This window comes from Lissotriton helveticus, chromosome 12 (assembly GCF_964261635.1).
Source record: "Lissotriton helveticus chromosome 12, aLisHel1.1, whole genome shotgun sequence".
NCBI classification, from domain to species: Eukaryota; Metazoa; Chordata; class Amphibia; order Caudata; family Salamandridae; genus Lissotriton; species Lissotriton helveticus.
Window position 1 is genome coordinate 150,609,879 of NC_136073.1, and position 13,415 is coordinate 150,623,293.

General features: G+C 46.1%; 1 protein-coding gene across 1 annotated transcript in view; it reads left to right on the forward strand.

The window, feature by feature from the left end:
* The window catches only part of LOC144798609 (hydroperoxide isomerase ALOXE3-like), a 413,185-nt gene that overhangs the window by 192,883 nt on the left and 206,887 nt on the right, over window positions 1-13,415 (forward strand). The gene's annotated exons all lie outside the window — the stretch shown is intronic.

Genomic DNA, 13,415 nt, shown 5'->3' on the forward strand with positions numbered 1-13,415 from the left:
TACTCAGCTCAGCAGCACTCCCTTATTGACCTTAGAAAGATGAAATGTTGAGTGGAATTACTGGGATTCAAACCTGTTACCATGAGGTCAAAAACTTCTCTGGCACAGATGCCTTAGTAATCCGAGCCACCAGACCCACCTTGATGAGAAGAATGGAATGAGAGCCATGATCTCATCGTGAGGAGCAGATATTATGGAAAACAAAAATGAATGGGAACTTCTGGGAGTAAGATCAGCTTTTTCACTCATTTAGGCTCTATTTTTATCTGACCATATTAAACATAATTTCACAGTGCATCCGTCTACAGCCGTTCTTCAAGGGCTAGTTATTACATTTGCTTTACCAACAAAGTTACTTTGTTGACTCGTTTTTTTAAGTGGCAGCCCAATAAGGAATCGTCCCAGTCCACATTAGATGCAGTGTTTAATTTGAGGCAGCGCATTCTGGTGCTCAGCACCAGCACTTAATTTGTTTCCGGAGCTCGGCACCGGCACCTAATTGTCAACACTATACTTAGAACAGTCCACCACATGTTGGTGCTGCTCATCTAATTTAGATATGAGCAGAACAATGATAGTTTAGGACTACAATATAAATTAAAATTGCTAATACCTGCCTCCATAGCTATTCCTTTATCTTTTGGGACCAGGAATAATCTGAACTGTTGCATTTACACGCAAGAGAGATGGTTAGCAGTTGTTTTGGCAGTGATGACAAGGGCGAGGGGCGATGCAAGCTGCAGTGGTCTTCTGGTCAGAGCCCTGGCACTTAATGTTTTACAAACTAAGCACTGATTAGATGTATGCATATCCTACATAAATGATGAAGGGCAAGGGATTTTTGTTTGTTCTTCTACAAGCCTGGAGGCCCCTGAGCATAGATATGGGTTTTTATAATAGAAGAAAGGTTCCTTAGTTGATATACTCTTTGCTAATACTTCTATCTTATCGCTCACTTCTCATGAAGTATTTGGAACACTTATGCAGTGGATTGGAATTTGTATGCTTCAGTTTCAATAGGTTCTGGCTGCTGTTCCTCAAACGTGAGAAGATTCTCAGCACTCATGACATGACAACTGGAGGCATTGCCATACAATTTTGCCTATAGAAGAACAACACATAAGCGAAGAAAATTAACTATTTTCGCCTGTATGATTCATACCATGTTCTTTAAGTGAGCTCCTCTTAATCTAGACAGGAACTAGACTAGGCCTCACCCGTAGAGCCTACATATGAGCACCCTATTGTGTAAACGTGAGCCACCCGTGTCCTTGATCATAGATCCCAACTTAGGGTCAGAGGGATCAGAGTCGCTCAATCACCAACGTTGCTTGCATACCATGTTCTTGCAACTTCATTCCTGCGGGACTTTATCCACGTGGAGATTCATGAGCACTTTGATCCCTGTAGAAAAACCTTTATCTAGCCCATCTTTCTTTAAACAGGTATATGCTTAAAGTTCATTTGCACACGGAACATGGTTAAAGTTATTGCAACATCCAATACCGTAAAGATATGCCATATATTTGCTCATCATGGTGCTACCATTACTACCATCTGTTCTAATACGCAAACATTTAACAGAACATTTCACATACAATGTCATATTGTTTGCTTAAAGTTATGCTACACTCAAGCACAACATATAATATATTCGATAAAATATCCCTCCTGCCATACATTATGGAAATATTGCAGGTCGCTGAGGAGTTCCCTGACCAAGTATAGGAATGAAGCCAAAAGTCAAGTCCCTTTATATGGATATGGAACTCCGAGGTGACTAGCAATATTATCATCATATACGGAAGGGAGTACATTATCCCATATAATACACTGTCTTACTATCATCTTTCCCAAAACCACTTAGATCGCTGGTGCATAAAAGAGAGAGCCTGTTTGCAAATCTGAAGAAATAATTCAATCTCTAGAGCAAAATTACTATCTGTTGCAAAAAACTAAAAGCTGTTTAACATAGGACAGTGGTTTTTTTTTTAAACAAAAAACAGTGGCAGTACTTTGAAATGTGTATGTATGTATGTATGTATTTATTAACTGTTCAATTAATTAAAATCATTACAGTAAAAACAATCAGCGAATAAAAAACTAGAACAATGATACTAAAAACTTCTGTTTATCTTACATAAAATTGAGCGCCCCACCACAGTGCCAACACATTGTCCCTCCCCGGAGTTTATAGTCAGTGCTGTGTGACCTTGCGTGGTGCTATCATGAAGTCCCCTTTGAGCCTCACTAGGGAAAAAGCTGGACAGAATTGTAGAAAATGCCTCTTGCAGTCCTATTGGCCCTCGCTGATAATAGCGCTGTCTGAGGCTGGCGGGTTAGGGATGTTTGAGGCAGCTAAGCTTATTTCCGCCAGTACCCTGCGGTACCCTTCACAAGAGTTTTATTGCTTTCCTTAGCAGCTTTTAGGGCAATCCTGATTTGGTGGATGAATTTTGCCAGCCTTGCTAGTGTCTTTGTGTCGGTGTTGGATAGACACAAGGTTGACGCTTCACTGTAGGACTCTAAACCATTGGCAATGCACATTGGACGCAGAAGTCGCCAGCGGTCATTATCCATATGCGGACAGCAGCATAGGAGATGTAACCAGGATTCCCTCATATAGAGGCATAGTCTGCAGTTTGTGGATTCCTCCTTACAGGCCCATGCAGGGTTAAAGGCGGCAATTCCAAATATGGTTAGACTCATGTAAAGGATTTTGCTTCGGGTCAGTGGAGGGAGAGGCTCACTCAGGTAAGGTTGTGCTTTGCCTGCTTTGTAGGAGTTGTTCAGAGGGTCTGGGTGGGCGCTTGAACGAAGAGATTTAATGTCCAGAGCAAAGGAAATTTTGTGAACTTGTTGGTTTATGGACCTTTTCCAAGCATTCAGAGGGATGTCCGGCCGTGGTATGCTATCTTCTTTGATCTTCAATGTTTTAGGTGCTTTTTCTAGGCTGATCTGCCAGGCCGTACCTGACCCCTCAAAGATTATTCTCAGATGATGTTTCAGGGAGTGGTCCGGGGCCCTAAGTATCCTTAAATATAACTTAATATTCTCCCCCTGGCTTGTCAGATCGGGCCTTGCTAAGCCTAGATCCTGCCGTGTGTTCCTAGCTGACCTTGGAATATGGAGCACAGATTTGTATGCCTTTACTTGGCTGAGTTAAGGGAGGCATCCAGTAGCCCGTGGAAGGCCTGATGGCCGTAGCTAATATCTGGTAATAGTTTCGCTTTCAGGACAGTTAATATGTGACCAGCAGATGGGCTGATCAGGTGGTGGCTTAATTGTTTTAATAAGTGTGTGACCTTGCTGGCCTTGGAGCTCAGTTGTTTCAGGTGGGCCTTCTCCTTGGTCCGCTCCTTCAGCCAAACTCCTAAATAATTATATGAATCCACCATGTTAATTTGAATGTTTCCCATTAACCATTGTGTGTTCTTCTTCTGATGAAATGTCCCAAAAAATTCCACCTTGGCCTTTCCTTGGTTGACTGTCAAGTTGTTGATGTTATTGAAACAATTTAATGCATTTTGTGCTCTTTGTAGGCCCGCCCTTGTATGCTCCAGTATAGCTGTATCGTCTAGGTATAGCAGCACCGGCAGCCTCACGCTTCCTTGTCTGGGAGCTACTAAACTTTCTCCTTTTAGGTCCTCCCCCAAGTCTGCTGTATATAGATTGAAAAGGATGGGGGCCAGCACACATCCTTGCTTCAACCCATTCTCCGTGTGTATTTTAAGGGACACTGTGCAACCACTGGTTTTAAGCCGCACACAAATGCCTTCATAGAGTGATCTGATTGCCTTCAACAGGTTTGGTGGAAAGCCCCAGTTTTCTAACTTCCACCATAATCGTTTGTGGACCACTTTATCGAAGGCTGTCTTGTAGTCAACAAAACAGAACAAAAGTGGGGGATGATTCTTCAATTTTGCCTGAGATGATAAATAAGTCAGTGCCAGTATGTTGTCCAAGGTTGATGACTGTAACCTAAAACCAGTCTGGTAGAAGGGTATGATGCTTTTCTCTTCTGCCCACTTCTCCTGATCCTTCAATAGTAGGCGAGCATATGCCTTTGCTTCCAGGTCAAGCAGGGCTATCAGCCTGTAGTTTGCTGGCTTGAGTCGATCCCCTTTTTTGAAAATGGGTATCAATATTGAGCCCTTCTAAGAATCAGGTGATGTAGCTGTCGCAAAGGTGTGGTTATAGAGCGCAATTAGGGTTGCTGCCCAAAAATCGGAGGCCGTTTTGAAGACCGGTGCTGGAATCCCGTTGGGCCCTGGCGCCCCATCGTTCTTCATGTTATTGATAGTATCAATGACCTTTTAAGGGTTAGTCCATACTGCTCGAGTACAATGTGCTCCCTCCTGGGATCTAATTTTCATTGGCGAGTTGCCTGCGCTGAGGGTCATGTCACCTGGCTTTGCACTGGCTTGCCCAGCTCGTCCTTCTCCGCGACCGATCCCCTCTATGCTTGCCATGTCAGTGGGTGTCATTACATATAACTGCTTCACATATGTCATCCAGTCTTTTTCAGCTATGTTGTTTTCTCCCGGGCCCCTCGACTGCTCAGCTGGTTTATGTGTCTCCATAATACTGCATGGTTCTTTTGCTTGAGCATGGAAAAACTCAGAGCCATTCTCTTTCCATGTTGGATTTTTTATGTTTCCATGTTTTTTTTGTTAGGGCTGCCCCCAATGAATTCACGGATAGTCCCTCTGATTGCTCACCCACTCTTTTCTTTGTTGCGATTGCCCTACGCAGGAGCCTTTTGCTGTCTTGTATGCCTTTGTTTAGCCAAATGCTCCCATGTCTTGTTTGCTCGTTGGCCCTGGTGCCTTGGGACTGGGGGTTCTCAAACTTTGCTAGCAATTCCTCAACAATGTTCTCCCAGCATTTTATGGGTGAGCGTGAAGGAGACAGACGTCCTTCATGTTTTTGTTCCAGCCATTTGTGGAGTGTATGCACTGTCCTGTCTGACCATTTTATCCTCCTCAGGACGGTTTGTCCTAGTGATTCACCAATTGTTTGGAGGCTGTTGGCTGACGGGACTTCCAGCTGCAACACCGCTCTCAGTGGCCTGTGGTCGCTATGCCTCCCATCTTTGACTACAAAATCTTTCAATCTGGTCGCCAACCCTTTGCTGGCCATGATGTAGTTGATCCGTGAGGAATCCCTGAAAGTAGACAGGGGCTCCCATGTGTTTAAACAGGCTTTTTTCAATATGTAGGTTGAGGTCAGTTTGTGATTATTGAGAAGGGCGTGAAGAGGTGCTGCCCTATCTTGTCCCTTTGGTATTGCTTTGTTCGCCTTAAGTTGGCAGGGTATGCCCCGATGTGGGTCCCTTGAACACTTTGCACCTGGATTCAAGATAGCCTGGCTGATGAGGGTTATGAACCCGAAACCGGTCACAGGATGCTTGTTTCCGGTCCAGGGAAAACATGGCTTGGCAGTTCGGGCTGGACTGTTCCCATGAGGCACAGGGTCAGACTGATTTGCATAAGGCCGTGTCTGAACTGGGGTGGTGGAGTGAGCTAAAGAATGACGATGGATTAAACCCAGATCAGTTGACGGGGGTGAGTGTTTGATTTGCTCAAATGCTCCGTCCATCATCCCCTTTGGTATCGCTTTGTTCGCCCTAAATTGGCAGGGTATGCCCAGACGTGGGTCCCTTGCTCACTTTGACACTGGATTCAAGATAACCTGGCTGATGAGGGTTATGAAACCGAAACGGTCCCAGGATGCTTGTTTCCGGTCCAGGGAAGACATGGTTTGGCAGTTCGGGCTGGACTGTTCCCATAAGGCACCGAGTCAGACTGATTTGCATATGGCCATGTCTGAACTGGGTGGTGGAGTGAGCTAAAGAAACATGATTCATTAAACCTAGATCAGTTGACTGGGGATGAGTGTTTGATTTGCTCAAACGCCCTGTCCATCATCCCCTTTGGTATCGCTTTCTTTGTCCTAAGTTGGAAGGGTATGCCCAGATGTGGGTCCCTTGCTCACTTTGCCACTGGATTCAAGATAGCCTGACTGATGAGGGTTATGAACCCGAAACCGGTCCCAGGATGCTTGTTTCCAGTCCAGGGAAGACATGGCTTGGCATTTCGGGGTGGACTGTTCCCATGATGCACAGGGTCAGACTGATTTGCATATGGCCATGTCTGAACTGGGGTGGTGGAGTGAGCTAAAGAATGATGATGGATTAAACCCAGATCAGTTGACTGGGGCTGAGTGTTTGATTTGCTCAAACGCTCCCTCCATAATCCCGTTGGTATCGCTTCGTTCACCCTAAGTTCGCAGGGTATGCCCAGTCGTGGATCCCTTGCTCACTTTGCCACTGGATTCCAGAGAGCCTGGCTTATGAGGGTTATAAACCCGAAACCGGTCCCAGGATGTTTGTTCTGGTCCAGGGAAGACATGGCTTGGATGTTCGGGCTTGACTGTTCCCATGAGGCACAGGGTCAGACTGATTTGCATATGGCCATGTCTGAACTGGGGTGGTGGAGTGAGCTAAAGAATGATGATGGATTAAACCCAGATCAGTTGACTGGGGGTGAGTGTTTGATTTGATCAAACGCTCCATCCATCATTCCCTTTGGTATCGCTTTGTTCCCCCTAAGTTCGTACGGTATGCCCAGTCGTGGATCCCTTGCTCACTTTGCCACTGGATTCCAGAGAGCCTGGCTTATGAGGGTTATAAACCCGAAACCGATCCCAGGATGCTTGTTCTGGTCAAGGGAAGACATGGCTTGGAAGTTCGGGCTTGACTGTTCTCATGAGGCACAGGGTCAGACTGATTTGAATATGGCCATGTCTGAACTGGGGTGGTGGAGTGAGCTAAAGAATGATGATAGATTAAACCCAGATCAGTTGACTGGGGGTGAGTGTTTGATTTGCTCCAACGCTCCGTCCATCATCCCCTTTGGTATCGCTATCTTGTCCCTGAGGAGAGAAGTCAGCTTTGTCTAGGTCCTTCAGGTTGATGTCCCCGGCTAGGATGACCTGATGTGATAGATGCTTGAATAGTAGGTCATCTATTTTCCGTGTCAGTATCACCAGCTGATTTTAAGTGGTGGTTTGCGTGGGAATAATATAACAGTTTATTATCAACAGGCACACTGGATGTGAGTTCTGGACCAGGCCTCCACTCTGTAGAGCTTGCAGCCCTGAGGAGTTCAGATTGATACCTGTGGCTTGGATGGCGCAACCCTGTTTAATAAAAACTGATAGTCCACCCGCCGGTCTGCCGAAGAGGTTCCTTTTTATGCTGGGACAAAATGCTTGTGGAACCCGGCCAGTGGTGTGCTGGACAACACCCATGCCTCTTGGAAGCAGAGTATGTCCCTGGTTTCCAGGAACTGCTTCAGGCTATTGTTTCCATTGATTTTGCCAAGGCCTGCTAAGTTCTAAGAAATTATGGTTAATTGGTGCTTGCTGGAAACTCCTCTCCCTGTCTCTCCCCTGCTGGGCTGGCATTCTCGGCTGTTAGGAGTATTGCGGCATCCTTCCTGTCAATACAGTGAAGCTGGGGGTTGGGAGGCTATGCGAATGTCACAATGGTTGTTTCTGCATAAGATCCTGATGCCCATTGAGTCCCTGGGGCCCAACAGACTACCGCTCCGGGAGCCTACGCTGTGTATCCAGTGAAGGACTGACCAGGGAGACTTGCCACCGTTGATTGATGCTAAGACATGTGGATATTTTGGATGTTGCACCAGCTGGTCATCTATGCCCCACTCGGTGAGTTGTGTGGTGTTATTCAAGATAGCTTGTTGTGTATATTTATTCTTCAAGCCTACCACTGTTGAGTTGCCATGTGTGTCCCCTTTATGCACCAAAATTCAACCCATTTAACCTTCCCCGTTTGGGTCTTTTTGAGTTTGGCCAGATGTTTGAAGAGACGAAGAATGTTATTCCTGTTCAGAATGTCGTGTTGTCCTGTACTAAAAAAAATCGGAGTAAGGACTAAGTATGGGCAAAAAATTCATTCAGTTCGCTGAATTTGCGCATTTTCCGCAATTTCGCAATCCGCGAATCACGGGAAATTGCGTCAAAATCCGCGATTCTGCGAGCGGGACAAATTTTGTTCAGGAAGCACTTACAGGGTTACAGCAGGTGCCCAAGTTGAAGCTAATTTCTTTGTAACCATTTACAAAATGGTTACAAAGAAATTAACTTCAACTTGGGCACCTGCTGTAACCCTGCAAGTGCTTCCTGAGCGGCGCCTCATTGCCTACTTGCAACTATTCTCTGACCCTGCTCTGACCCTCGAAGCAGGGTCAGAGAATAGTTACAAGTAGACAACGAGGCTCCTGTCACAAAAATTAAACCTCAACAGGAAGCACTTACAGATATATATAAAGCAGATGCCCGAGTTGAAGCTCAAATTCAGTAACTCCTTAATCAGCCCAAAAAAATTGTGCGCTTTGTCGAGGCTGGGCAGGTGTGCTTTCTCCCAATATCTACCGTCGAAAATTAGCTATGATGCTAGATGGAGGCCTTTGCATCCCTGACTTTCACGGGCGCAATCCCCGTAACCAGGAGCTTCTTTCTCCTCATCTGCTGCTCTGATTGGTGTCTGACCTTTCATACACACAAGAGGCATGTGAACTCGCATAGAAGCCCCACCCCGTTTGCCCCCCCACACTAGCGGTGTGCACCGTCTTCCCGCCTTTTACACACTATGATGGACAGCCTACTCGAGGGACTCCGGCGCCCTTCTGCGCGATGGTAAAGTTACACACACATGGTCACTGGAGGCAACTCTTCTGGCCCTGTCCTTGCTTGTCCCTGGTGGCAGACTAATGCCTGGTGTGTAAGCATGGGCAAAATTCGCGGATTTTCCCGCGAAACCGCAGAGTTTTGGGGGATTTGCCCTGGAGTAGTATCTACTGGCTAATCCAGTAAGTGCTCCCTCATTGGGTAAATGTATAGTGCTTTTACTACACTGCAGCTGCGTAAAGGGCCAGAAGATGTGTCTCCTGTAACACAGGCACAGGCACACATGGTCACTGGAGACACATCTTCTGGCCCTTTACGCAGCTACAGTGTAGTAAAAGCACTATGGGGCAGATTTACAAGCTGCTTGCGCCTCTTTTGCACCGCAGTTGCGTCACTTTTGTGACGCAGCGGCAGCACAAAAGATGCGCCATGGTGCTGGGTATTAACAACATGACGCATCTGAGAGATGCATCACGTTGTAAAGCCCTGCGCCATCAGGAGGCGTTCCGGTGCAGGGGAGGGCGTTCCTGCGCAGGAACGCCTCCTAAAAGTTGCTGAGTGAAATCGACAAGATTTCACTCAGTCACTTTTAGGCCAATACTGCATCAAAACCCTGCGCCTGCTTGAAGCAGGCGCAAGGCTGGATGCAGCATTGAGGAGATAGGGCCCCCCAGAGCATTGCTGGAGCTGCATCGCGCTTGCGACGCAGCTCCAGCAATGCGCTGCCTTTACGCAGCTGTAGTGTAGGAAAAACACTATACATTTACACAATGAGGTAGCACTTACTTATTAGCCACTAGAAAGTACTCCAGTTAAGTATTGTGCAAATCTCAAAAAAATCTGCGATTTTGCGGAGAAAACCACAAACTGGAGACACATCTTCTGGCCCTGTACGCAGCTACAGTGTAGTAAAAGCACTATGGGGAAGATTTACAAGCCGCTTGCGCCTCTTTTGCGCTGCAGTTGCGTCACTTTTGTGACGCAGCGGCAGCACAAAAGATGCGCCATGGTGCTGGGTATTAACTACGTGACGCATCTGAGAGATGCGTCACGTTGTAAAGCCCTGCGCCATCAGGAGGCGTTCTGGCGCAGGGGAGGGCGTTCCTGCGCAGGAACGCCTCCTAAAAGTGGCTGAGTGAAATCTACAAGATTTCACTCAGTCACTTTTAGGCCAATGCTGCGTCAAAACCCTGCGCCTGCTTGAAGCAGGCGCAAGGTTGACTCAGCATTGGGGAGATAGGGCCCCCCAGAGCATTGCTGGATCTGCGTCGCGCTTGCCATGCAGCTCCAGCAATGCGCTGCATTTACGGCACAGATGCGTGACTCATCTGTGCCGTTTTTGCCACATGGTGCGCCGCATTGTAAATGCGGCGCACCATGGGAGGCGGAGCTGCGGTGCACAATAACTGGCGCATCCCTGTGGATGCGCCAGTTATTGTAAACCTGCCCCTATACATTTAGCCAACGAGGGAGCACTTACTGATTAGACAGTAGAAAGTACTCCAGTTGAGTAGAGGTATTGCACAAAAAGGTGGCATCTTCGTGGACAAACACGCAGGGCGGGATTCATTCTGCCCCCTGTTAGACTCGTTTTTTGTGCCCTTCTGCCCTCTGTTAGACTTGTTTTTCCCTTGTTTTTCTGCCCTTCTGCCCTCTGTTAGACTCGTTTTCCATTGTTTTCCTGCCCTTCTGCCCCCTGTTAGACTCATTTTTTGTGCCCTTCTGCCCTCTGTTAGACTCATTTTTTCCTTGTTTTTCTGCCCTTCTGCCCTCTGTTAGACTCGTTTTGGTGCCCTTCTGCCCTCTGTTAGACTTGTTTTTCCCTTGTTTTTCTGCCCTTCTTCCCTCTGTTAGACTCGTTTTTCCCATGTTTTTCTGCCCTTCTGCCGCCTGTTAGACTCGTTTTTTGTGCCCTTCTGCCCTCTGTTAGACTAATTTTTCTTGTTGTGGCGGGCCGTGACGTTTGGATACTACATCGGCTGTTGTTCTGACTGCAACTTATCATGGTTGCACAGAAAGCCTTTATTTAAATCGTATGTATGTTCTACTACTTACCGAACATGTTTTGCCACTAAGGACCCATTCTAAACTACCCGCCTTGCACTAATACTAGATAATTGGGGTAATTTCGGTCACATCTTTGAATACTAACAAATGCTGTAGTTCGTCCCCATTTTCGAAACGAATATCACGTTGGGATGCACTAGGAATTACGCCGCCTTTTTTATATGGTGTTCCATCTTTGGATGTTAGCAGTGTGCTTTTGAAACATCCACTATTAACAACACGAAATTCCTGCACTATTTATGCCTTGATAAAGTCTCAGTGTGAGACGAAACACGTGTTGGCGAATAACATGCTGGAAGAATCTTTTATGAAATTTGAATAAAGAAATAATTGAAGAACACAGACTTGGACTCCGAATTAAATTGGCTTGATAACTGTTGATCCCTTACTATAAAAAAAAAAAAATGTTTTCTTGATTCATCTTTGTGGTTGTTTGTTTATCATCCAATATCTGTTGGTGTTGAGGGCTATATACTAGAGCCTATTACTGATACTTACCAAGTTGGAGTGCTGTAATTAGAATTTCACTCTATAGATTCAGTTAGACTCATTTTTCCCTTGTTTTTCTGCCCTTATGCCCCCTGTTAGACTCGTTTTTGTGCCCTTCTGCCCTCTGTTAGACTTGTTTTTCCCTTGTTTTTCTGCCCCTTACTCCTGTTAGACTCGTTTTTTGTGCCCTTCTGCCCTCTGTTAGACTTGTTTTTCCCTTGTTTTTCTGCCCTTCTGCCCTTTGTTAGACTGCTTTTTGTGCCTTTCTGCCCTCTGCATCACCACATCATCACTCAGCGCTACCCCAGGATCACTCAGCACCACCACATTATCACTCAGCACCACCACATTATCACTCAGCACCACCACAGCACCACTCAGCACCACCACAGCATCACTCAGCACGACCACAGCACCACTCAGTACCACCACAGCACCACTCAGCACCACCACAGCATCACTCAGCACCACCACAGCACCACTCAGCACCACCACAGCATCACTCAGCACCACCACAGCATCACTCAGAACCACCACAGCACCACTCAGCACCACCACAGCATCACTCAGCACCACCACAGCACCACTCAGCACCACCACAGCACCACTCAGCGCCACCACAGCATCACTCAGCACCACCACATTATCACTTAGCACCACCACAGCACCACTCAGCACCACCACAACATCACTCAGCACAACCACAGCATCACTCAGCACCACCACAGCACCAATCTGCACCACCACAGCACCACTCAGCGCCACCACAACACCACTCAGCACCATCCCAGCATCACTCAGCACCACCACATTATCACTCAGTACCACCACAGCACCACTCAGCACCACCACAGCATCACTAAGCACCACCACAACATCACTCAGCACCACCACAGCACCACTCAGCACCACCCCAGCATCACTCCGCATCATCCCAGTATCACTCAGCACCACCACAGCACCACTCAGCATCACCACAGCTCCACTCAGCACCACCACAGCACCACTCAGCGCCACCCCAGCATCAATCTGCGCAACCATTCAACAACAAATGGTTCAAATATGTTCTTTCAATGTTTTAAGCTTTATTACAAATGTCACTAAAAGATGTTAATATTTTATTTCTGTTCTTGGATTTTCGTCACACTAAAATACATTGAACATAATCTTCACAAAAGTTATTTACAAAAGTTTAAGCTATTGCCATTATAAATTAACATCACTTTTATTTAAGTATTAATTATTAAAAAAATTAAAAGCCATTGTAATTTGTAATATCAATACATCTAAGTCACGTAAATACAGAACATGTTTCATTACAAATGCTATAGGTGTCACATTTGCGAAAGTTATAACTATTGGCATTGTAAATGACAAAGCTATTAATTTAGCTATTTTCAAAACCAACACATAAATAAAAAAAATTGTCATTTACAAGACCAATAGCTCAAACGTTCCTAATGCGAGACCTATTGCATTGCAAATGCTTGTTTTTATATCTGTCAGTGCTTCCTGTTGAGGTCTAATTTTCGTGACAAGCGCCTCATTGCCTACTTGTAACTATTCTCTAACCCTGCTTCAAGGCTGAGAGCAGGGTCAGAGAATAGTTGCAAGTAGGCAACGAGGCGCCAGGAAGCACTTACAGGCTTACAAGCAGCAGGTGCCCAAGTTGAAGTTAATTTCTTTGTAACCCTTTTGTAAAAGGTTACAAAAAATTAGCTTTAACTTTTGCACCAGCTGCTGTAACCCTGTAAGTGCTTGGCTGAAAATTCGACCCCGCTGATTTGCGGATTTTACCGCGATTTTGCGAGATTAGCAGATTGCGAAAACGCGGAAAATCAGCAAATTCCACAAGTGGAACAAATTTTCAGCCCATGCTTACTGGTGTGTGACTGTGGTGTGTTTGGGGCGTCCGACCCCGATGAGGCTGTTATCAACTCTAACTGAGGGTGTGATTCAGGAACTTCCGAGCTTAATCCTACTGTTGCCTTGTTGCCTGTGTTCTGATTTGGCCTTGCAGATGGCTTTTGGCCCATCACACTGGAGATGATGGCTGGTGGTGTGTGCGTTGGCTGGTTTCCCAGAAACCGAGGCCCCTGGGGGTGCTTTCTCCCCCAGTTTTTGGATATTAAAAAATTGGTTAA